This window comes from Durio zibethinus, chromosome 14, assembly GCF_047325235.1.
Source record: "Durio zibethinus cultivar Kanyao isolate XHJ-2024 chromosome 14, ASM4732523v1, whole genome shotgun sequence".
NCBI lineage: Eukaryota > Viridiplantae > Streptophyta > Magnoliopsida > Malvales > Malvaceae > Durio > Durio zibethinus.
The window spans coordinates 17,604,306-17,629,874 of NC_143175.1; the positions used below are offsets into that span (position 1 = coordinate 17,604,306).

At 30.8% G+C, this 25,569-nt stretch overlaps 1 pseudogene; it reads left to right on the forward strand.

Annotated features, from left to right (window-relative positions):
• Nucleotides 1-202: 202 nt before the first annotated feature.
• LOC111295510 (GDP-mannose transporter GONST3 pseudogene) lies at nucleotides 203-1,741 on the forward strand (annotated as a pseudogene).
• The last annotated feature ends 23,828 nt before the right edge of the window (nucleotides 1,742-25,569 follow it).

Sequence of the window (25,569 nt, forward strand, 5' to 3'; positions counted from 1 at the left end):
GAACATTGATTACTACGAAAATAGCCTAAATACTGAAAACTTTGCACTAGGGTAAAATGGTGTTTCCATGGGTTTAGAGGTTATAAAAATCCAACCTTTGCAGTGAATAATGTGGACCATTGGATCTCTGATCCAGTGGCTAAAGTTTGTTTTTTGAAAAAAGAAAAAAAAAGAAGAAACTTTGGCCCTTAATGAGATTGGATCCAAGGGCCTATAGACACCAAGGAAAGAAGATATTTTTAAGGGGGCTAATTCTTGAAAATGGGTGGAGGGTCTGTCAAAAAGAAAAAAAGGGAGGAGAGAAAGGAGATAAGAAAGAAATAAAAAGGGAGATAAAAATGGAAAGAAAGAGAGATTTTACTAAAAAAAAAGACAAAACACAAAACCCGGGGTAAAAAGGAAGGGAAAACCTCACCAAGAAAGGAGGAGGGGTCTGTCGAAAAAGAGGAGAGCTAGAAGAAGGAAAAGGGGAGGCTAGAAGAAAGGAGGCTTAAAAAAAAAAAGAAAATAAGGGAAGAAAAGGACTTGTAGTGAAAAAACAAGCAAGAAACAGTTCCGCAAGTAGCAATCAGTAGCTCACTGTCAAAAAGGCTACATGAAGATCTATTCAGAGTATTGAAGATTTTCAATTTCCCCTGATGTCTAAGGACATGGAGGGCCGTCTAGTTAATGTTCCTGAAGCCTTTGCTCTCTGGTGAAGCCCAAGTAATATGGTATAGTTGTTTGCTTAAGCACGAATCTGTCTATGGAATAGCTGTAGGATACTGCATCTCAACTTCTCTTCTCTCCATCATCAACAAATCGGCTATCATGAAACTTCCTTATCCGGGGGCTCTAACTACTTTGCAATACCGGACAGGTGCAGCTGGTGTATGCCTCTGCGAATGGTTCAAGGTCATAGAGCATGATCAAGTTGACCTTTTGACCATGTGGCGGTTCCTACTTGCAGCCATTATATTTTACCTTTCTCTCTTCACCAACAATGAGCTCTGTACTAATGTTGACACTTTTATTGTCTTCTATTCAGCAGTTCCTATGTTTGTTGCAATAGAAGAGACACTTTTCTTGCACCAGCCATGGCCTTTGATAAAGACATAGATCTCATTAGGCACCATCTTTGGTGGCAGTATGCTTTATGTTCTTACTGATTACCAATTCACATTAACTACCTATACTTGGGTTGTTGCATACCTGGTAAGCATGTCTATAGATTTTGTTTACGTAAAGCATGTGGTAATGACTATTGGTCTAAATACGTGTCTTGTACTATACGATAATCTTAAGGCTCTCCTTTTTTTTTCCTCTTGAGCTAATAATAATGGGGGAGTTGAAGAAAATAAAGCATGAAATCTCAGATGAGTCTGATTGGTACTCTTTTCAAGTGATTTTGCTTGTGGGTTTATCGTCTTTATCTGGTTTGGCCATCTCTTTCATTGGGTTCTCTCGTTGAAGGGCAATTTGTGCTACAGGGTTCTCTGTTCTTGTTATAGTTAACAAACTATTTACAGTTGTGATTAATTTGGTTATTTGGGACAAGCATTCCACTTTTGCGGGGACCGTGGGGCTCTTGATTTGTATGTTAGGTGGGATTATGTATCAACAGTCTGCAAGCAATAAGCGCAAAGCTGTTAATGAAGTGACAGTACGAGAGAACAAGGAACAACAAAATTTACTGAAAATGCAAAACAACACAGAGGGAAAGAACAATGAAAAGGAAGTCATTGAGATAGAAGCGAAGTGAAAAGGCATAAAATAGGAGCATTCTGGGCCTTCTCTCATCTGCATATGAAAGCCATTTTTCAATTCGGTATGGCAGATGAATTCTTGGGGCAATGTCTCATGAAAACAACAATCTCCATTTGCACAAAATACCTACATTGAAGATTTAGGCTCTGGTCTAATACATATATGGCATTTAATCTGGTCAGTCTTCCATTGCCCAAACTCAAAACTTGACCTTTTCAGATTGATACATGATTTTTATTTCCCATCCAACAAACTAAGATAGGACAAAATTTTGCATTCTTTTGTTTATATTACTACCACGAACATTTTATCAACCCAATCAATTTTTCATCATCTTACCGGTGCCTAAGATTATATACATATAGGTAATAATGCATTAGTTATGCTAGATCAAGGTTAGCTTCAAACCTTTGGTGGCAAGTTCCCTCCAATTATTTAATTTATTTGTTGTCTATTACCATTTTGTGCCTCTTCAAATTTATAAATAAATATATTTAGTTGTTTCAAAAAAAAATTTTATAAATAAAGTTTCCGATGATGGGACTCCGAGAAATTTGAGTAGTGATTCTTGAAAATTCCCTAGGTGAAATATTGAAATATTTAAAAACTCATTTCTAAAAATTACCAAAGTATTGAAATATTTAAAAACTCATTTCAATACAATAATTTTTTAATTAATTTGAACAATTCTTGTAGAAAGATAAAAAAATATATACATATTTATAAAAGCATTTTTTTAATAATAATAAAATTAAGTAATGAAATTTTCCAAAAATGGAATTCTGAGGAAGTTCGAGTAGAGATTCCTAAGAAATCCCTAAATGAGAAAAATTTTCTAAAATACTACCAATGTATTGAGGTATCTAGGAAAGCTTTTAATAAAAATTTTTATTAACTTTGTTCCTTTCAAAAGTTTTAGTGATAATTGTGAAATAATTAAAGAAGATTAAAACATAATTAAAATGAGTAATGAAAGGTATAATACAAAGAAAAATATTTTTTTTCATGTGCATATTCTATTGCTTGCATTACATAATCTTGGAAATAATGAGAATTTCCAATAATAGGACTCTGGAAAATTTGAGTAGTGATTCTCGAGAATTTCTTAGGTGAAAAAAGTCTTCTAAAAATTGCCAAAGTATTGAAATATTTAGAAGTTTCTTTTCAATACGAAAAATTTTCATTTCTTAATTGTTTTCTTTAATTTGAACAGTTTTTCTTAATAAATAAGAGTGTGTTTTTAGGAAATAAATATATTTGTAGATAATTATATTATTACATGACTTTTGTCATAACATCAAGATCTGTGGACCTATCACTAGACCTTGACTTGAGGAGTCGCCACCAATCTTTTTGTTTAGGTGCATTGGCCATCTGATTGAATCTGTTCCTTTTTAAAGAAAAATCCTAAGTTTGACTTAGGTATCTTTAAAAGGTAGATTCCATATCTGCGAATCGAAAACTAGGTCTGAAAATACGGTTACATATGAGAAAGATTATAGCACCCGCACAACGCCAATTGAAAAATGGTACCAATTGAAAATTATTCTTAATTGACTCCAATACTTTTAGCAGGAAGTTAAGAAAATTTTCTCATCTCAAGAGTATACAAGAAAACTATTTTTTCTCTTGCAGAGGCTCCGTAGTCGGATTATTTAACAATTAAAAATTTCAAGAAAAGAAAAAGGAAAAATACTTAAACTTTCATAGGGATTTCTTTTATTTTTTTTTACTTTAAAAAAATATACCTTTATGTAAGGAAAACTGACACTTTCAACTTTTTCTTAAAGCATTTTTAAAATTTTTATTTTCAAGAAAAATTGATACTTTCAACTTTTCCTCAAAAAGCTTTTTTGAAATTTTTATTTCCAAGGAAAATTAATACTTTTAATTTTTCCTCAAAAATGCTTTTTGAACTCTTTATTTTCAAAGAAAATTGATACCTTCAACTTTTTCTCAAAAATATTTTTTGAAATCTTTATTTTCAAGGAAAATAGATACTTTCAATTTTTCTTCAAAATATTTTTTTTGAAATTTTTACTTTTATTTTTTTGTTCAAATTATTATTTTTAATTATTAACTATTGTTCCTAAATCATAAAATATGTCCTTAACCTAAATTTAACAAAACAGGGTAAGTGAAAAAATAAGTAAATAAAAAAATTTTAAAAATAAGAAATACAATACCAAAATTTGGGTTAAGATATAAGTCAACAATTGGTTTGGGCTGATTTTTTTTTGCTTGTTTTGATCACAAGTGGAATTAGGCTTGAGTTGCTTTTTGAGTGGGCTTAGCTTTGGCTGCTACCTGGACTGGGTTTGGAACCGGTTGTGAGCCTAGCACACACACACAAAGGCAGGCATAACTCAGCTCCCTTTTAATTCTAAATGCAGTGTTCCATTGCTGTTGTAAAAGCCATCTACAAAATAAAATTATCCATTTATCTTCTTTCTAATGCTAAAAACCCCATTTCCTTCTTCAACTAGATATGGCTACCAAAACCTAGGAACTATTGTTGTGGTCCCTTATCATCGTCAGCCACTATCGTTCTTCATTGATGCCTCTATTTCCTTGGGTCATGACCACTGCTACCTTTCGTCGTTGCTCACTTTTCTTGTTGTGTATCTCTCTTATTTTCTCTATGATTTTTTATTGTTAATTGCTGTTATTCTTTCCTCTGTGATCATCGAAGGTTTATATAAGGGCTATGTACAAGATTCAAAAATCAAAATCCCCCATATCTATTTATCCTCATTTTAAAAAGAAAATCCTTTTATCACAGTTTTAAATTTTAACCTCTCACTTTTATTAGGACTAGAACTTTATTTTTACTTATTATCCTTTATTACCTTATCTGAAGCTCACTAAGAAAAACTTACTCAAAAGTAAGTGTCTATAGTTGTCCGTCTTTGTATTTTTTTCTATGAAACAGAGATTATGCAAAGATGTAGACACTCATCACGATCTTATTCAAAAAAAAAAAAAACAAGCCAGACTAATATGAAGTCTCAAGACAGAAAAATTCAAATTGAACCAAAATTTGAGATGAACGACTTAGACTGAGTCAAAAAAAAGGATTTGATGTAAGGTGAAATCCAGAAACGTAATGACCTAGATCGAACTGAAGTCTGAAATAAATAACTTGGACTGAATCGATGAAGGATCTGGCATAGGTCGAAATCCAAAACAAAATGACTTGGATTGAACCGAAGTCTAAAAGGAATAACTTGGACTAAGCCAAAGAAGGATCTGGCACAGGTCGAAATCCAAAACAAAATGACTTAGATGGAACCATAGTCTAACTAAGTAACTTGGATGGAACCATAGTCTGAACTAAGCAACTTGGATTGAACTGAAGAAGGATTTGGCATAGGTCGAAATCCAAAACAAAATAATCTAGATGGAACCAAAGTTTAAAATAAATAACTTGGATTGAACCGAAGAAAGATTTGGCATAGGCCGAAATGAAAATGACCTGGATTGAACCAAAGTCTGACTCCACAACAATTATGAAATTTAAAACTTCTAAGATTCATGATTTAAAGCATTCAAAAATTTCTTAATCAAAAATTCCCAATACAAGTTGAAAATCAAAGACTCACAATTTGAGTTTAAAAAAAAATCACAATTTTAAAATTCAAAGATTCGCAAGGTTCAAAAATTCACAAGAATTTTAGATTCACAAGAAAACAAATTCGCAAGAATTGGAAATTTCAAGAATTGGAGATTCATAAGACTTTCAAATTCACAAGATTAGAGATGGGCAAGACTTTCAAATTTGCAAGAATTGGAGATTCATAAGACTTTCAGATTTGTAAGAATTGGTTCACAAGAATTAAAGTTTCACAAAATTTAGAGATTTACATTTGAAAAACTTCTAGAGATTCACAACTAGAATTTCAATAGTTCTCATTCAAAAATTTTAGAATTTCATCCAAAATTTTTAGGATTCTGATTTAAAAACTGCAGAGATTCACATAAAAAAAATTTCAATATTCTCATTTAAAACTCAAAGATTCTTATTTGAATTATTAGAGATTATTCTTGGAGGTTTTACAAATCATCCTTAACATTAAAAATGTTTCTTTAAAAGGTTCACAACTTTAAAAATTGGGATGTTTTCCTTGTCAAAAATCTCATCATGAAATTTTTTTTGAAGTTTCAAAAGTTCAAAATTCCCCTACCAAAGTCAAAATTTTGTATGATAATGATGCAAATGCTTTCTCAATTATACAAATGCAACAACCCAAATTCTCACAATAATGTAGATGCCATATGCTAAATCATGATTCGAATGTTTACTACATGATGCAAATGCATGACTAAATCATCAAAACAAATATTTGAATATTCACTATATTATGTACATTCATTATTCAACAACAATTTAATGCAAATGTCACTAAAATCAATGTCATGAAATTCTAATTGATTGTGGTAATAAGGTTCTCAAGACTCCACCAACTCACATTTCCTTTTTAACTTCCTAGTAATAACATTTTCAGAATTAATTCACCAATTTCATTAACTGATCCATGTTGTTTCTGACATTTGGTCACAACTCACATATTATATTGGTTGATTCATCACCATATTCACCACTTGGGTACCATATTTTCCTTTTCAAATCAACTTATTAGCCTTCTTTTATCTTTTTCATTTTTTTTGCCCCTGTCATCTTGGATTTCTTTTCAAAGGAATGCTTGAATCTTTTGTGAACATTGTCATTCATTCATTATCATTTCAATTCATGGCAAACACAATTCAATCATATATTTTCTCAATTTATTCTAGGGAAGCCAAAATGAGTGAGGAAAGTGAATTGAGAGAAAAGTGAATCAATACAAGAACAAGTTTGGTATAAAAATAAATAGATCAAAGAACAAATTCAAAGCATGTCACTAGGGTAAGTGTTTGAATGGTATAACAATATTCAAATAATGAATATTCAGACAATTGTTAACATTAATCTAGGATTCTTTTTCAAGAACTCATTCCACTAACTTTTAAAATCATTTCGAGCTCTCACACTTTGCCCCAGTTTTAGAGGATTTTCATATGACATTAACCTTCCATATATTAAACCATCCTTCTAGTTTTTAGCTCAGATTTTTTTTTACCTTTATCGCCCTTTCGGGTTTTCAATTTGAGTATTTTTTTTTCAACTTTTTTATTTTTTATTTTTCAATTTTTTTGTTTTTTCATTTTTTTCACTTCATCCATTATTAGTATCTCCCCCAAACATCAATCTCTAAAACACAAGAACATAGCACAATTCCATTACTCCATCACAAGCATGCCTAAGTCCAACATATTATCATTCAATTCGAGCATTCACATTCGATCAAAATAGACTTTTAAAGGTTATAATGTAGGCTATGGTGAGGGGTCATGAAAGAAATTGATAAAACAGGCTTAAGACAGGTGTTTAAATGGTTCAAACCAAAGGATTATTTCCTATCATGGGATGCAACTTGGCATTTTGCCTCATTCCACATCGTTTCACTACCTTTTCCTTTTTCATTCATTTTATTTCTCACAAAAAGATTCTCACTATTTTACCCCAAATCATTCATTTTTTTTTCTTTTTTGTTGTTTTTTTTAGAGGGTTTCTTCTTTTTTTTCACTCCTTATCTTTGAGACATTTTGTGATCTTTTGTTTTTTCTCTTTTCCAAGTAGGTATTTTCCAAAATTTGCCCTATTGTGTGAATGGTGATCCTTGGTTAAGATTATTTAAAAAAATCATAACAGATTCAAAAGGGGTAGTAATGGGTGATTTTGTTTTTATGAACGATAAAAGAAAGACAACCATTTTTCATCTCAAATATAAATGCTTTATTTGAAAACCATATTTTGAATAAAGATAAACTGATTAGATACCTGCAAGATATGTATATTTTCCATGAATGATATCTGCTCACAGATTACTTTTTTGCTCAAATAATCTCCACAGATCAATATGAATGAGTTTTCAAAATTAAATCCCAGAATTATTATTTATAATTGTCCAAATATTTACCATTTGGAATTTAAGAATGGGAACAAAATGGGTATGAAAAGTAACAAAAAATAATGATTTCAATGAAAGAGAAAATGTAATGAAATGCATCAACTTGCCATTTATTAAAATGATAAAGAATGAAATCTTATTACATAAAAGAAATCTTAGCATTACTCTAAAAGAAATCCAAGTAACTTTCAGCCAGTATCAAGATCCTTGTCCTTTCCTAAGACTATGCCCCTCTGTGATCAAGTGAAGGGTTTTTATTGCTATTTGATTTTTTTTTTTTTATTCATCGAAGCTTACCAAGCTTTTTCGGATCAAACTTTGCACTTTGTGCTTGAAAAGCAAGGCAAGTTTCTATAGAATGACCCACATTCACATTATGGTAATCACATGTGGCATTAGTATCATACCATTAAGGATAAGGTGGTTTTAATGGTTCTAGAATAACTGGAGATACTAAGGTATTTTTAACCAATTCTGGGAATAATTCAGTGTAAGTTATAGGGATAAGATCAATGTGGGCCCTTTCTCGATTATTTCAAGATCTCCTCGAACCACCCACTTGGTTATTAGGCATTGAAGCTAGTGCAGTAACAAGACCAAGCTCATATGTAGATGTTTGAAAAATTGGTCGAAAAACTGGGTGTAGAACAGAATGGTAAGAAACTGGTGTAACATGATTAATGATTGGATAATAGGTAGGATATACTGGTTATGGGTATGGGGCATAACTTTTGAATTACTTTCCTTCAAAACTCACAGCTTGAGCTTCACTTTCTTTTCTTTTGGACATCCCACCCTTCTTTGTACTGAAGGTTTCACCTTATTTAAGCTTGCCACTCTTAATGGCATTCTCTATCATTTCCCCAGAGATCACTATATCGATAAAATTCTTGATGGCATTCCTAATCATTTTCTCATAATATGGAGGCTTTAAAGTACTCATAAATAAAATCATTATTTTCTTTTCAGTGAGAGGTGGTTAAACTTGAACAGCTATATCTCTCCACTTTTATGCATACTTTTTAAAGTTTTCAAAAAGTTTTTTTTCATACTTTATAAAGATACATGATCTGAAGCTAAGTCTATAATGTGTCAGTATTGGGCAATGAATGCCTTTGCCAAATCATTCCAGGAATGGATACGGGCTCGGTCTAACTAGACATACCACCAAGTGGCTAAGCCAATAAGATTATCTTGAAATACATGCATCAGTAGTTTCTCATCATGAGCATGGACGACCATCTTGCAACAATACATGGTAACATGAGTTATTGGGCATTTGGTCCCATAATATTTTTTAAATTCGAGACTTTAAATTTTGGCGGGATAACCACATGTGGAACTAAGCATACTTCAACTACATTTGTAAAGCCAAAATAATCCATTCTTTTGATAGCTCGCACTCTCTCTTCTAAAAGGTTCATTTGTTGTGTGCATGAGTCTTCCATTGCCTTATAAGTCTTCACACTCAATCTCTTTTTCTCTTTAAGATCATCAAAATCAAGAACCTCAATTAGATCATACGCATTTGCCCCAAAGGTAGGGTTAGTGTAGCTATGAAATGGCACTTTAGGATATGCCCCAGAAAATGGCATTCGTGGCGCTTGTGTATTTTGAAGGGATTAACCTTGATTTAGGCCAAACCTGGAAAGGTGTAGAGGATCCACAATATCTTGTTTTTCATTTAAATTTGGGGTCTCTTTTACTATTTTACCTTTATATGATTTCTTTAGCATCTCCATCATATTTGCTAACTCCATTTTTATCTCCTCTTGAGCTTTCTCGATCTTGCCCATATAGGTATTGTGTTCCTATTCCATTTGCCTTACTTACGATCAAGTATTATACGGGTGATGTGTAAGTTAGCTTGAATTTGTCAACAATTGAGCTATCCTTAAACATTTAATTACCATAAATTAAGATGCTTGCATTACTACATGATTATGTCATGAAAAAAAGGACTATAAAAATAATCTTAATATGATTACATGCAAAATGAATGCCAAAAATATATGCAACCTAATGTTATCTTGCTTTAAATGAAAGAAAAATAGATGAAAGAAAAAAAATCAACTAACATGCATCTTATCATGACAATTCACGCAACATGACATATACAATAGTTAATTTCCACTCAAGAAAAATCAATCATTGTAAAAATGTAACTTAGCTATTGGATTTTTCTATGAAAGAGGAAAGTAAGGCTCTAACTACAATTTAGGTTGCTTATGCTCACTACATATAGTTTAAGATTGATAATCTAAAGGTTCTCAAATTGCTCCTTACATCATTATCCATCACAGACTAGTAAGGTACCTCAATCCTTGCCCATTACAGGCTGCAAGCGAAAAAGGTTCAATTTAAGCAGGCATATTTCGCTAGCCACTGCAGAGGCATTAAAACCTCATGAAAGCATAGGTACCTTACTCCCTCCTAAAGGGACGGAGCTCGAGTATAGAGCTCATGTTATACAAATATATATATGAATGACATAGTTAGCAAAATAAATTAATAAAATGAATGGAGAAGAAAAAAAAATCCTTACAAAGAATTCAATTTTATTAGGCTTTTTAAATAACATGAATTTATTTGTTGGCCTGACTCTCGGCCTGTCCCCAGTGGAGTCGTCAAACTGTCTAATATCTAGATCCGTGGACCTATCGTTAGATATTGACTTGAAAAGTCACCACCAATCTTTTTGTTTAGGTGCGATTGGTCACTTGACTAAATCTGTTCTTTTTTAAAGAAAAATATAAGTTTCACTTAGGTATCTTTAAAAGGTAGATTCAATGTCTACAAATCCATAACTAGGTTCGGGAGTACGGTTACATATAAGGAAGGTTATAGCACCCTTATAATGCCCATCAAAATATGTAACAGCTTGATTTCATGTTATCCATTAAGCCTTAAAAATTTTACCGAGTAATTAATTATTAAAAATTATTCTTAATTGACTCTAATACTTTTGGCAGAAAATTAAGAAAATTCCCTCATCTCAAAAGTATACAAGAAAATTACTGTTTCTCTTGCAGAGGCTTTGTCGTCAAATTATTTAACATTAAAAAATTTCAAGAAAAGAAAAATGAATAATACTTAACCTTTCATGGGGATCTCTTTTATTTTTTTTACTTTAAAAAAATCATGCTTTTATGCAAAAAAAATTGTTACTTTCAACTTTTCCTTAAACCTTTTTAAAATTTTTATTTTCAAGGAAAATTGATACTTTTAACTTTTTCTCAAAAATGCTTTTTTTATTGAAATTTTATTTTTAAGAAAAATTGATACTTTTAACTTTTCCTCAAAAATACCTTTTTTGAAATTTGTATTTTCAAAGAAAATTCATGCTTTCAACTTTTCCTCAAAAATACCTTTTTTGAAATTTTTAATTTCACAGAAAATTGATACTTTCAATTTTTCCTCAAAAATGCTTTTTGAACTCATTATTTTCAAGAAAAATTGATACCTTCAACTTTTTCTCAAAAATACTTTTGGAAATCTTTATTTTTGAGAAAAATTGATACTTTCAACTTTTCCTCAAAATATATTTTTTGAAATTTTTACTTTTATTTTTTTGTTCAAATTATTATTTTTAATTATTAACTATTGTTCCTAAATCATAAAATATGTTCTTAACCTAAATTTAACAAAACACGATAAGTGAAGAAATAAATAAATAAATAAATATTAAAACTAAAAAAAATAAGAAATACAATACCGTAATTTGGGTAAGATATAAGTTAACAATTGGTTTGGGCTAATTTTTTTTTTGCTTGTTTTGATCACAAGTGGAATCAGGCTTAAGTTGTTTTCCGAATAGGCTTAGCTTTGCTGCTACCTGGATTGGGTTTGGAACCAGTTGTGAGCCTAGTGCACACATACACAGGCAGGCACAGCTTAGCTCCCTTTTAATTCTAAATGCAGTGTTTCATTACTGCTGTAAAAGCCATCAACAAAATAAAATTATTCATTTGTCTTCTTTCTAGTGCTAAAAACCCCCATTTCCTTCTTCAACTAGATATGGCTACTAAAAGCCAAGAACTAATTGTTGTTGTCCCTTGTCATCGCCAGCCGCTGCCGCTCTTCGTCGATGCCTCTATTTCCTTAGGTCATAACCACTACTACCTTCTATTGCTGCTCATTTTTCCTATTGTGTATCTCCATTATTTTTTGTATGATTTTTATTGTCAATTGCTATTGTTTTTCTTTCTTCTAAGATCACTGAAGGTTTATATAAGGGCTATGTACAATATTCAAAAATCAAATTCCCCCTTATCTGTTTATCCTCATTTTAAAAAATAAATTCTTTTATCATAGTTTTAAAATTTAACCTCTTAATCTTATTAGGACTTATCTGAAGCTCATTGAGAAAAACTGACTTGAAATGTGGGTGTCTACAACTTTTATTAATTTTTAAAAACAAACAAAAAATCTCTAAGGATGAGTCCTAAAAAAAATCGAGTAGTGATTTTTTAAGATTCTTTAGGTAAGAGAATTTATCTAAAATGCCATTAATATATTAGAGCATTTAAATTAATTTTTGATAAAGATTTCTTACTCTTTTATAAATGGCATAGAAACGAGGTTTTAAAAAATACTATTTCTTTTTAAAATTATAGATATCATATTTTATGTTTTCTTAACATAAATACTGGAAATAACTATGAACAATTGAGGATAGGATTTTTGAGAATTTTGAGTAATAATTCTTAAAGATTCCTTAAGTAAGATGCTTCTTTTTAATATTGCCAGATATTGGAATATTTTTAGAAAATTTTCAATATAAGGTTTTTATTTATTTTTTATGCTTACTAAAAATAAAAATATTTTTTAAAGAAAATTAAGAAATTAATTCTTTAAATACCAAAATTAAGACCATTTTAGTCAATATTAAAAGATAACACATAATTAATTGGTACCGTTTTAAATGAGCATTCAGGCATAACCGACTTCCTAACCCAAATTATTTTTTTGTAGATCCAAAAATTATCTTTTTAATAAATTTTAATTAATTTATAAATTTTATTAAGAAAGTAAGTTTTAATAGGTGTCCAATCACACCAAGCCAAAAAAAATTATTGGCAACTTTATCTTTTTTTTTTCCAAATCCGTCTAGCGATCCCCAAAATCGTTATGACACACCTCAGTACTATCCCAATCCCCTAGCCTCACCATTAAAACCAAACACACCAAAGCCCATACACCTCAGCCAGAAATCAAACACAACCCCAACTCACATCAGGCTAGCACCCAGACCAAGTTGACCTCTACCCCAACGTTGCACCCACCCACCACCAGCGCACACACCTAGCTTGCACCGACTCTATCTTCACCCAGAAAACCAAACCCCAACACCCATCTCTAACCTAGAAATGAGGCCTTCATAAACCAAAAAAAATCAAAATCAAATAATACACAGTCCTCCCAAGAGGAAGGAACCTAGTGCCAAGCAAGCCCTGTAAAAAAAAACAAATAAATCAGTTTCTTTTTTAAAAAAAGAAAACAAAAAAACAAAAAAAAAGGAAAAAAAAACTCAGAAGCCATGAAGGAACAACGATAGTAGTCCAGGCTAATTGACCGCAATACGGGTTTTTGTTTCCCTTGACGAATTAAACCGTTAAAAAAAAAAGATAAAAGAGGGGTGAACTACATATTAAAAATACAGAAAGATTTGACAACATAAGAAGAATATTATGAGGTTTGAAGTTTTTTGGCTTTTGGCTTTGATCTGAAGTTTTTGTGTAATCTTAGGAAAAAATGAGCCTAGATCTAAGAAGAGGGGAAAAAGATAAGTCACTTAGGAATTTTTAAAGGCCAAATGATGCCAACCAATGGTGGTTAGTGATAAAGGATAGCAACGGCAACAGTGGTATACCACCGAAAGTTGGTTTGACAGAGTGTTTGGAAGATTTTTTATTTTTTGGCAGAGGAAAGGTTAAAATGAAATAAAAAAATATATGGTTTTCTATAGCAAAAAAAAACATGAAACGGTGTCGTTTTAAAGGCAAAAGATCCACGCATTACTCGTGACCTAATCTGAGGTCCATACGTCTGACCCGTGACATGTTTCCCTACTCATCAGTCCAACTGAATCGATCTTAGACCATTGCTAAACCTCCTAAAGTTGACCACCATTAATCGAATAAATTTTGGTATTTTTATTTATTTATTCCATTATTTATTTATTTTATTTTATTTTGTGTTATTTTTTGTATTTCAACTTATAATTTAGGACATGTTAAAATAATAATAATAATAAATGTAAAATTTATAATAACAACTGAATATCAACAAATAATGAAGAATAATGTTTAAATTTTTTATAATTATAAATTCCATTAAAAAAATTAAAATAAACCATATAAAATAATAAAATAACTAAATAGTAATAACAACAATAAAAATTAAAAGCATTTCAAAATCTTTTGATATACTTAAATTTGAAAACTAAAGAAGAATAATAACCAAAAAAAATATAAATAACAAATAAAAGAATAAAAATATGTTTATAAAGAATGATAATCAAAATAGGACAATAAAAAAGATCTTTTTTCCTACCTAGATGATAGAGGGAATGAAAATCATTTAAAAAACTAATAATAATAAATAATTCTTTCTAGATGTTGAGGAATTATTAAATAATAATAAAAAATTCATAATTAATAAATAATAACAGTAATAAATTTTTATAAAAAAAGGAAAGATATTAAAGAAATTTTTTAAGAAATCATAAAAATTGAACTTGCTTCGAAAGTCTGCATAGATATTAGGGATTTTTAAAGATGTTCATATTTAAAAAAAAAAAAAAAAAAACCCTTCAAACCCTCTAAATGCTAAATCTCAAAACCTTAAACCATCCAAACCTTTAAAACCTTAAAATCCAAAATCTTAAAAATCGAAACCCTAAATCCTAAAACCCAAAATCCTAAAATCCAAACCCTAAAACCAATCAAAACTTTAAAACCCTCTAAACCCTTCAAGCCTAAAACCTTTCAAACCCTAAAACCCTTTAAACCTTTCAAACATTCGAAACATTGAAACAAAAACCTTAAATCCAACCCCTAAAACACTCCAAACCCTTGAAATTTGAAAATAAAAAACCTTAAATCTAAAACCCTAAACCTTCAAAACTTTAAATTTAAAACTTTAAACTCTTAAAACCTTAAACCCTAAACCTTCAAAACTCTAAAATTGAAACTTTCAACCCTCAAAACCTTAAACTACAAAACTCAAAACCTTAAACCCTAAAATCCAAACCCTAAAACCTCTAAAACCCTAAAACTTTCTAAACCCTAAAACCTCCAGACCTTAAAACTTCAAACCCTAAAATCTAAATCCCAAAATCTAAACCCTAAACCTTCAAACCCTTAAAACCCCAAACTACAAAGCCTTAAAGCCTTAAAATCCTAAAACTTGAAACCCTAAAAGCCTTAAAACTCAAAACCAAAACCCTAAAATCTTGAAACCCTAAAATGATATCTTAAATCTTATCAATCCATCAAGATCCTAAATCTAACCCAAACCCTAAAACCAACACGCAACCCTAAATTACCACCCAAAATCAGTCAAACCTTATAACCTCGACCTAAACCAGTACCTAAAACCATTCCAAAATTCTAAAAATACGTGTGAAAATCTCACACGAAATATTTCATTCTCAATTGTCGCCTAGAATATAAGGTATTTAGAAATTTCTATTTCATCAAATTTTTTATATGAGTCATTAACCTGCAACAATAAAAGAAAAAAATAAAAAATGGGATCTTAAATATAAATAGTTGCATCTAAACTCTACCTAAAGGTTGGGGAGTCCGGGTGGTCCCATTATGTTTAAGAACCCAATTTTAAATTGGCATTTCATCATCATACATATCTTCTATTGGCATAAATGTGTTTATTACTACTTCCATTCATTTCGCATGTTTATGCCTTTTACTATTGTTTCTTAGTTAATTGTAGCATCAGTTTGCGCATAAGATGTTTTTGTGAAAAGTATTATTCAAAATTATATTTATAAAATAAAACAAAAATAACATTCTAGAGGAAATAATGCTTGGTACTCCACTTAGATGTTAGAGAGTCACCAACAATTATCTTCTATAAAGAGTGTTATTTTCATTTTAAGGAATGTTGTGATAAATCTTAAGCGAAAAGAGTTATTTTAAATTTTGATTAGATTTTAGAGAATTTTAAAGTAATTCATTAACTTAAAGATTTTCTAGATATTCCTAAATCATGAACGTTAATAAAATTATTTTTTCAAAAAAAATAATAAATGGAATTATTTTTAAATTTCAAATCAAAACTATTTCCTTCAACACCGAAAATAACACATGATTAATTGGTACCAATTTATGGCTATTATGAGGGTGTTAATCCTTCCCCACGTGTTACCGACTCTCAAACCCAACTTGGTTTTTACAGACCAAAATTTATTTTTTTGATAAACTTTAAACTCATTTTTATAGTTTTATTAAAAGGATAAAATTCTAGGTGGCCAATCACACCATAAAAAAGATTGGTAGTGACTCCTTGTGTTTTTTTTATTTTTAAATTTTTACATCTAGCAATCAAGTTTCTGGACCGATACGTTATGATAGCTTGGTGACTCAGTAGAGGGACTTTTTGAAAGTCAAGCCAAAAACTTTAATTATGCACTATTAACAATTGTTGGATTTAATTAGTTTTATTTGATATTTAATTTAATTCCCTTTATTTTAATTTTTCAAAAAAATATGTATAAGTTAATAAATAAAATAAATTGCATGTTAGTTATTACTTTGCTTTGATTTTGTGCTTATGATTTATTTATGTTATTTTGATTACTATGTCACTTTGCACACTTTTGCATATGCACATACATGCATGAGCTCTAGACTTGGGATCCATCCTTATTAGAAGGAAAAGAAGTAGCTACGCTCTCATAAGGTGATAACCTCCGTATTTGCTAGCAAAACTCTTCTACTTAGATCAAACCCTTTATGTTTATAGCCTATAATTGGTGAGGATTGGTGTGCCTTATTAGTCTTTAATGAATGATGATGTAAGGTTGATTTCGAAACCTTTAGATAAATAAATCCTGACTCAACATATCTTAAGCCTTAGGAAACCTACCTAGGGTAAAGCTATGCCACTTTTTTAGAAAATCACCAAAAGTTAGGACACTTTATATATTCTATTGTATTATATGATTTCTATGTTGTTTTTATTTTTTATTTATTTTGGCTAATTGATTTAATTTTATTTGTATAGTCTTTGATTTTGTTACATACATTATATAGGCATTATATTTTAAGATAGGGTATTTATTTTAGGTCAGTCATCAAAAAAATTAAAAAAATTGTTTCTTATAAAGCCATTAATAGTGTCAGCCCCTGTTGGGACCTATTTAGAAGTTAGAAGCTAGTCAGAAAAACATGTAGCAAAAAAAAAATAATCTTCTTCATAGAAATTATCCAAAGTAGGATATATAGGGCATTATGATGCAATTTGTGTTTAAGGTAATAGTGTAAATAAAGTTAGGATAAAAAAAAGTTCAAATAAAAAAAAACAAAAGAGAGACTTAGGATAAAAGTTTGTCATATTTTTGGAACTCAATCATTGCATTCTACATTCATCATTAAGGTAATTTGTATATTTTAGGTTATTCCATTTTTGTATATATCTTTGCATCATTATCATATGCAAGCATACATAGACATATTTTGTGTAGCATACAAATTAGAAATTATGTCATTCATTCGATAAGAATAATAGCATAAACATTTTTAGTTTAAACCTTTGAAATAATACTTTTGTTAGTGGATGCAAGAAGCCAAAAATATGGAAGATCAACTAAAGGCCCGAATTAGTTCATTAGAACACAATCAAGAGAAGTTTAGTCATGAGATTCAAGAGATGGCAAAACAGCTCATTAAGTTGACAAAGACCATAAATAAACTCAAAAAATTTATTTTGGTGCCTTCTCAAGAGTCCTTACCAATTTCAACCTAAGTAAGTCTTATGAATTCATGGAGTCATGATCAATTGATTCTCCTTAGGCTTAGCACACTTCTTAAACATGTTAAATCATTGAATGGTATGAGCAATAATGAAGGTCTGGACAACATCATGAAAAGAATGAATGATTTAACAATCCAAGTTTTTAAGCTCTAAAATTTGATTTTTAGGATGGAGTTAACAAGTTCTATACAACTTTCACCAATCTTTTCAAACTTGAACTTGCATTTAAATCCTTCTCATGTCTATTTTCTACTTCATTTCCAAGCATTAAAGATAAAGCCCTAAAATTTCATACAATCTCTAAGAGGTCTACATCTGAACCAAAATCTTTGGTTTTCATTCCCTGACCATCTATTCAGCCAATTGTTCAATTTTAAACCTATGCATCACCACCAAATCCTTGGGCTCCTAACTAACCTATTGCTTAAAAATTACTTAAGAAAAGAAATAGTTAGATCCTATCCCAATTTCTTATGAAAAACTCGATCCCTATCTGTTTGAGGGACACCTTATTGCCCCTATGCCTTTAGAGCCTTTAAATTCTCCATACCCAAAATATTTTCACCTAAATACGAGATGCTAATACCATCATAAGATTACGGGGCATTCTATTAAAAATTGTAAGGGTTTTAAACATAGAGTGCAATCACTTATAGATGCAAAAAGGTTCGATCCAACTACTATAGGGGATTAATGATTCATGAACAATGAGAAAGGGATGGCATCATGATGAACATGATAGGAATTTTTTTATTAAAGAAAGTCTTTAAGTGATAGGTTGTTTGGGAAAATAAAATGCTTTATAAATTTATTTTATTTGAAAAATGTTTCTTCATGTTGATATGATGTTGTCTTGTGAACTTTGATATGTGAATTATGGTTTATCTTTAATTATTGCTCTTTTTCCAATTTTCACTCTTTTCATTAAAGAGCTTTGTTATTTGTGCATTCATTCATTCATTCATCCATTTATGTATCCATTCAATAGAATGCAATTCATGTGTGTTAAAAAAAAAGGAATTTTTTCAAAAATAATCCCTGCAACTTCTTTTGAGAGGAAATGAGAATATTGATATGATAGGAGAAATGGAAAAAATTATTGAGAGACTTTGTGATTAAGGAAATGATCAACCTGAAAGACCTAGCTTATGACACATAAAGGAGGAGCCAGGAAATCTAAATGAATAGAAAAAGTATAATCTCTTGTAAGAAAGAGTTCAAACTATTGAGATAAAGAATAATCTTATAATGCAAAAGAATATCAACTAGCTCTAAATCCACTTATTCCACCCAAGTTCAAGGTTTCAACTTTGAAAAGTATAATGAAACTAGATGTCTTGAAACACGTTTAGCTCAGTACTGTCACAAAATGGTTAGGTATATAGGTCAGAAAAAGCTATTTATCCATACTTTTCAAGAAAGTTTGATTGGGGTAGCAGTCAATTGGTATTATAGTTTAGAGAGTAGTCAAGTTTATATTTAGAGGGATTTATCATAGGCATTCTAAAAGTAATACCAACACATGTTGGAGTTAGCTCTAGAATGATTAACCTTTCAAAATATGAGAAAAAGCCCCAATGAGAGCTATAAAGAATATACTATTAGATGAAAGGAGATGGCATCGCAAGTTCGACCACCTCTTACCAATAGGGAGCTGAATTTTTTATTTGTAGATACCCTTTCTTCTTCCTATTATGATAAGTTGATCAATAATACTTTGTCAAAGTTTATAGATTTATTGTTTGCTATGGGTAGAATTGAGGATGTATAAAAAAAAAAAAGAATTATAAATGCTAGTGATGAAAAAATGAGAGATATTTTTGCTGAACAAGCCTAATAGACAATTGTTGAAGGGTAAAATGAGATAAACCTCACATTATATAGGAAAATTTCATGAATGTCTACTTTCAATGGTCATATTTTGTTCTCAATTGACATTTTGGGCTGGTAATTTTCCTCAACCATATCATTTTTGTACTCTAGTTTATTTACCTTAAACAATCACGAACAAAGGTTCAACCCAAGTCTTTCACGAAGTTGTATGAGAAAGAGAGTCAAGGTGTACCATTCACTTCCAATGCCTTACGCTGAGCTTTTTACCTTGTCAAAAATCACATGATCTCTGTTGTTCCTACAAGACGCAAAAAACCTCATTCCCCGAAATGGAATGATCCCAATTCTAAATATGAATTCCATAGTGAGGTTGAAGGGCATTCCATAAAAGATTGTACGGTATTCAAGGATACCATTCAAGCTTTGATTGATGTAGATTTTACAAAGTTTAAAGAATCAATTGGTGGTCTTGATAGCGGTGGAGTTGTGGGTCAATGATGCTAAAGTTGAAACATCAAGTGGAGAGCTTTTGTTTATGTAACTTTAAATGTTATCCCAAGAGTACCATTGGAAATGTAAATTTTTTGGTCAAGTTTCAATTTTTGCATTGAATGAGTGAACATTGTACATTATAGCATTTTATGGTTATATTATCATTTGAGGTCTTTTATTTCATTTAGCTTTTAGATATTGTACATTTTCTTTTAAAAAAAAGTGGTAAAAAGAGAAAAGATGTTAGATTTGAATAAAGCCCCACATAGTTAAGTACTGAGGCTATAGAAAGAAAAATACCTTAGAGAAAAAGAGAAAAAAAAGGAAAAACAAAAATTTTTGAATAAAGGATGAGTTGGTGATCACTATTATGAATTTTTTAAATACCTAAACATCGATTTTCTTAAATCATCCAATTGACTCCATTTAATCAATCATGACCCTTCAACAACCTTGCATTTGAATTTGTGAACCTTGCTTTCACCTAATAATATTATGATATCAAAGAGTAACATTCTTTTTCAAGGTAATAAATAATAACACAGCCAATGTAAAGAAAATGTGGTTCCTAAAAGATCAAGCATTATGACATTTTTAAGAATTCAAATACGATAATTTGATGTATCAATGTTATACTATAGTTTAAAAAATTTTCAAAATCAAAGTTACTTTAAGTTTTTAAACTGACTTCAAACATATTGACCTTTCAGTTCTTTACCCCAAATTAGCCTAGTTTATTGTCTCAGGGGCATGTTGGTCAGAGAAGAAAGACATCATTGCCTTTAAAACAACTTGAGTTATGATCAACTCTTTTGTTCTCTTTTTGTATAGTAACTTAGATGACCTGATACCTTAAACGGGATTATTCTACATGATTCTTTTTTCGTTCATTCCACATAACCATTTTTTTTGTAATGACTTTCATTAAAAGTGGTTTGTTAAAATAGGGTATCTTTTATGAAACACATTACTGGCAAAATGAATTCAAATATGAGTTATGGAGGGAATGTAAAAAAAAACCACAACAAAACAAAAAAAAAGAAAGAGAAAAAATAGAGAAATGAAAAGAAAAGAAAAATGATTATGACATCATGCACTTAAAAAATTTGAATAAATCCAAATAAAGTCCTGACAAGTTCAAAGTTTTGGAAAAGGGACAAGGAAAAAGCCTAAAATAGAAGAGGCCAATAATTCAAAAAAAAAACTTTTGAAATAAAAACATTCCTTCAAGTTCATTTTCCTAAAGGGAACTATTCTTCAATTTAAGTGTTTATGCTTAAAATGACAAATGGCCATCTTTCATTATCCTTTCACAAATGTAGAAATTTGTCCCTTGTTACCCTTTTAAGCCTGATTGAATTCTTTCAAAATAAATCATAACTAAGGATCAGCCTCTACACTGGGGGGTAAAAAGAAATATGATTAGGGGTTAAGAATGGGGATGTCCAATTAGAATCCTGTGTGTTAGGGCAAAGGCCTAATATAAAAGTTCACGAAAGTTTTGAATCTATTCAATGAAAAAATGTAAAAGGAAAGGTGAAACAAAAAGAAAAATGAAAAGAAAGAAATAATAAAATAAGGAAAAAAATGAATGGGTAGAAAATAAAAAGGAATATACCTTAAAGCGTATCTTTCAAATAAAAAAATGATCATTGGTTTTAAATACCCTTAAATCCTTGTTTTGGGCTTTTTTATCCTTTCCTTTGATAACTCTGAACCTTAACCTATGTTACATCTTGTAAAAAATGTATATTGGATCAAGTATGGAGGTTTAAAATTGAAAGGTTTCTCTTAGAAAAATGACCACGAATCTTTTAGGTCCCTCTTTATTACTTAATTTCCTATTTGGATCCTTAACCTCTTTCATAAAAATTTTTTTCCTCTTTCAAATAAGGTCTAATTCTTAGGTGCATGGAGTAATAATAAGAAAGGGTAAAAAATAGAGTAAAAAAAAAAAGACATAAAAAAATAAATGTGGCTCTAAGGTGAAAACCATAAAAATAGTAGTCTAGAGCAAACCTTAAAGGCCACTTTTAATGCCAAATATGGTGGATGTTGAATAAAGGTAAGCCAAACCTTTTTTAAAGATCTAAAATATCAAAGTCCCAGACATCTAGGATAGGTTGAGTTCAAAATTCTCAACTTTTTTCAATTCTTAAATAACCTTTCAAAATCTCAAGCAATTACAACTAACCTTGGCATATATCAAAATGTCGTATTTGAAGACCAAAGAAAATGTTAAATATGTCTGGTTTTTAAGGAATTCATGTTTTTAGAAAAACTTATGTTTCATCTTTGAACTTGCATGAAGAATTATATGTCTCTTTTATTCCCTTCAAGTGTTGAAACCCTTTTGAATAAATAAAAATCTCTGTACAAAGAACCATTCAATCCATTTGAAAAAAAATTTTTCACCACTTTCATTTTTCATAGGGATCGACAATTCTAAAAAACTCAAGCCCAGTTTAGCTGGCAGCCAAGTTTAAGACCAGATTATCTGACACTAAGGAAGTCTTAAGTCCAGTTTAACTGGCATCAATGAAAATTAAGCCCAAATTAGCTAGCACATAAGCCTAGTTTAACTGGCCCAAATTAGCTGAAAAAGTATGCACCGCTTTTATCTCCGTTAAGTGGTGAAGTCTTTTTTAATCAATAGGAATCTTGGGATGCAGAATCATCCAATCCATTGAGAAAGAGATTTTTAACTTCTTTCATTTCTATTAAAAGTTGTCAGTTCCTCAAAAAAATTTAAGTCTACACAAAATCTTAAGCCCAGATTATCTAGTAGACCATAAAAAGATTTTAAGCCTAACTTAGTTGGTTCCCAAATTTAAGCCTAGATTATCTGACACCTAAAAAAGATTTAAGCCCTGATTAGCTAGCATCCAATGAAGTTTTAAGCACAGTTTATTTGGCCCTAATAAAATTTTAAACCCAGTTTACCTGGCACCCAGTGAAAATTTAAGCCCAAATTAGCTAGCCCTCAATGAAATTTTAAACCCAATTTACTTGGCACCTAACGAAAGTTAAGCCCAAATTAGCTAGCACCCAATAAACTTTTAAGCTCAGATTATTTAGCACACCATCAAAAGATTTTAAGTCCAATTTAGCTGGCACCTAATGAAATTTTAAACTCAGCTTAGCTGGCACCCAATGAAAATTTAAGCCAAATTTAGCAGGCACCCAATGAAGTTTTAAGCCAAGCCCAGTTTAGTTGGCATGTAAGCCCAAAATTAGCTAGCACGTAAATCCATATCAGCGATCATTTTATTTTTTGACTTATGGTGTTATCTCAGTCATTCTTTATTTTCAACTTGCTATGTTGTCCCGATCGCCTTTTACTTTTCAACTTGCGATATTATCCCAGTCATTTTTTATTTTTTGACTTACGATGTTGTCTCAATCATTCTTTATTTTTTGACTTACGATGTTATCCCGATCGTTCTTTATTTTCTGACTTGCTACGTTGTCCTAGTTATTCTTTATTTTTGACTTATAATGTTGTCCTGATCATTATTTATTTTTTGACTTATAGTGTCATTTAAGTCGTTATTTATTTTTTGACATGCGGTATTGTCTCGATCGTTCTTTATTTTCAAATTTTCAGTGTTGTCCTGGTTATTTTTTATTTTTTGACTTATAGTGTCATCTGAGTCATTCTTTATTTTCTAACTTGCAGTATTGTTTTGGTCATTCTTTATTTTTAAACTTACAATATCATCCTGATTGTTTTTTATTTCCCAACTTGCAATGTTGTCCTGATTATTTTTTATTTTTGACTTGTAGTGTTATCTCGATCATTCTTTATTTTTGGACTTGCAGTGTTATCCCCGGTCATTCTTTGTTTCTTGACTTGAAGTGTTGTCCCAATCGTTCTTTATTTCTGACTTACGGCATTGTCTTAATCATTCTTTATTTTTTAACTTATGATGTCATTACGATCATTCTTTTTTTTTTTACTTACAGTGTCATCTCGATCGTTCTTTATTTTTTGACTTACGAGGTTATCTCGATCATTCTTTATTTTTTGACTTACTTTGTTATCCTGATCGTTCTTTATTTTCAGACTTATGGTCTTGTCCTAGTCATTCTTTATTTTTTAACTTACGGTGTTGTCCCAATCATTTCTTATTTTTTAACTTGCAATGTCATCCCAATCGTTCTTTATCACTTAACTCCTAGTTCAATCTCAAATAAAAAAAAAAAAAACAAAAATCCAAAAATACAAAGTATAAAAAATTACAAAAAAAGAGCAAAACAAAAACAAACAAAAAAAAAACTCTTAGAGAATCATTAAGTTGGCTCCGAACAAAATTGTTGTCATATCATTGCCCAATTCCTAATTTTCAGCAACATGCAAAGAGAGGTAGCTGTAAATATCGAATTTTGTCTGAATTTTTTGAGTTAGGCCTTAATTTTACCAAGTGACATTAAATTCATCGAGTTTTGATAGATCCAATTACAAGCGTTAAAATTTTATCGAGTTACTGGGCTAAGGCCCAATTTCAGTTTCGTGGGCCTAAATTTTGTTGGGCCGAGGCCTAATTTCTTTTTAGTCTAAGCCCACTGTTTTATCCTTAATTTTTATTATTAATATTTTATTTTGATTTTATAATCTAATATTAAATAAAAAATTAAATAATCAAGTTAAGAAAAAAAAAAAACAAAACAACAAAAAGTCAATCCCTCCACATCTTTTCATCAACCTTGCACAACCTATTCCACATCATTTCTCCTAGATCTTTTATCCTTTTTATTGGTTCTGAGCATGATTTTCAAATCACGCTCCGTTCCATTTTTTTCAGATTAAAGAAAAAGTCTTATGCCATGAAAACAAAGGGGGCTGATTGTCACCATTCAAAAACACCCCTTGCAACCCACATGCAACAAGCCTCAACCACACTCTAACCAGCCTCTCTCCTACTGACCCTCACCAACATCATTACCCACAGCAGCACAAATCTCAGGCCTTTGCTCGAACACACCTATTTTTCCCTACACCAAACCCAAACCAAGCCTCTCCATTCTACTTGGTCGATACCCACACAATAACCCCCAAGCATCAACACCTCAAATAGGGGTCATTACTCTACCTCACCAATAAAATGCCACCACCAGAGGAACTTGGTTCAAACGCCAAAGAGTCTCTCCCCAATCATTCACTAGCATTACGCCTTTGCCAGCAAGTTCCTCCATTCCTACACCTAGCTTCCAATAAACCCAACAGCAACCACCCTAATATTGTCCCAAACCCTCAACCTCACCATCAAAACCAAACATACCAAACCCCACACATCCTAGTTGAAAAATTAAAATCAAACATAACCTTTGCCCGTATCAGGCCAGCGTTCACACCAGGCCAACTTTTACCCCAACGTCGCACCCATGCACTATCAGTGCACACACCCTATAAGCACCCAGCTCCATCTTCACCTAGAAAGCCAAACCCCAACACCCATCTCTAACCTAGAAATGAGGCCACCCTAAA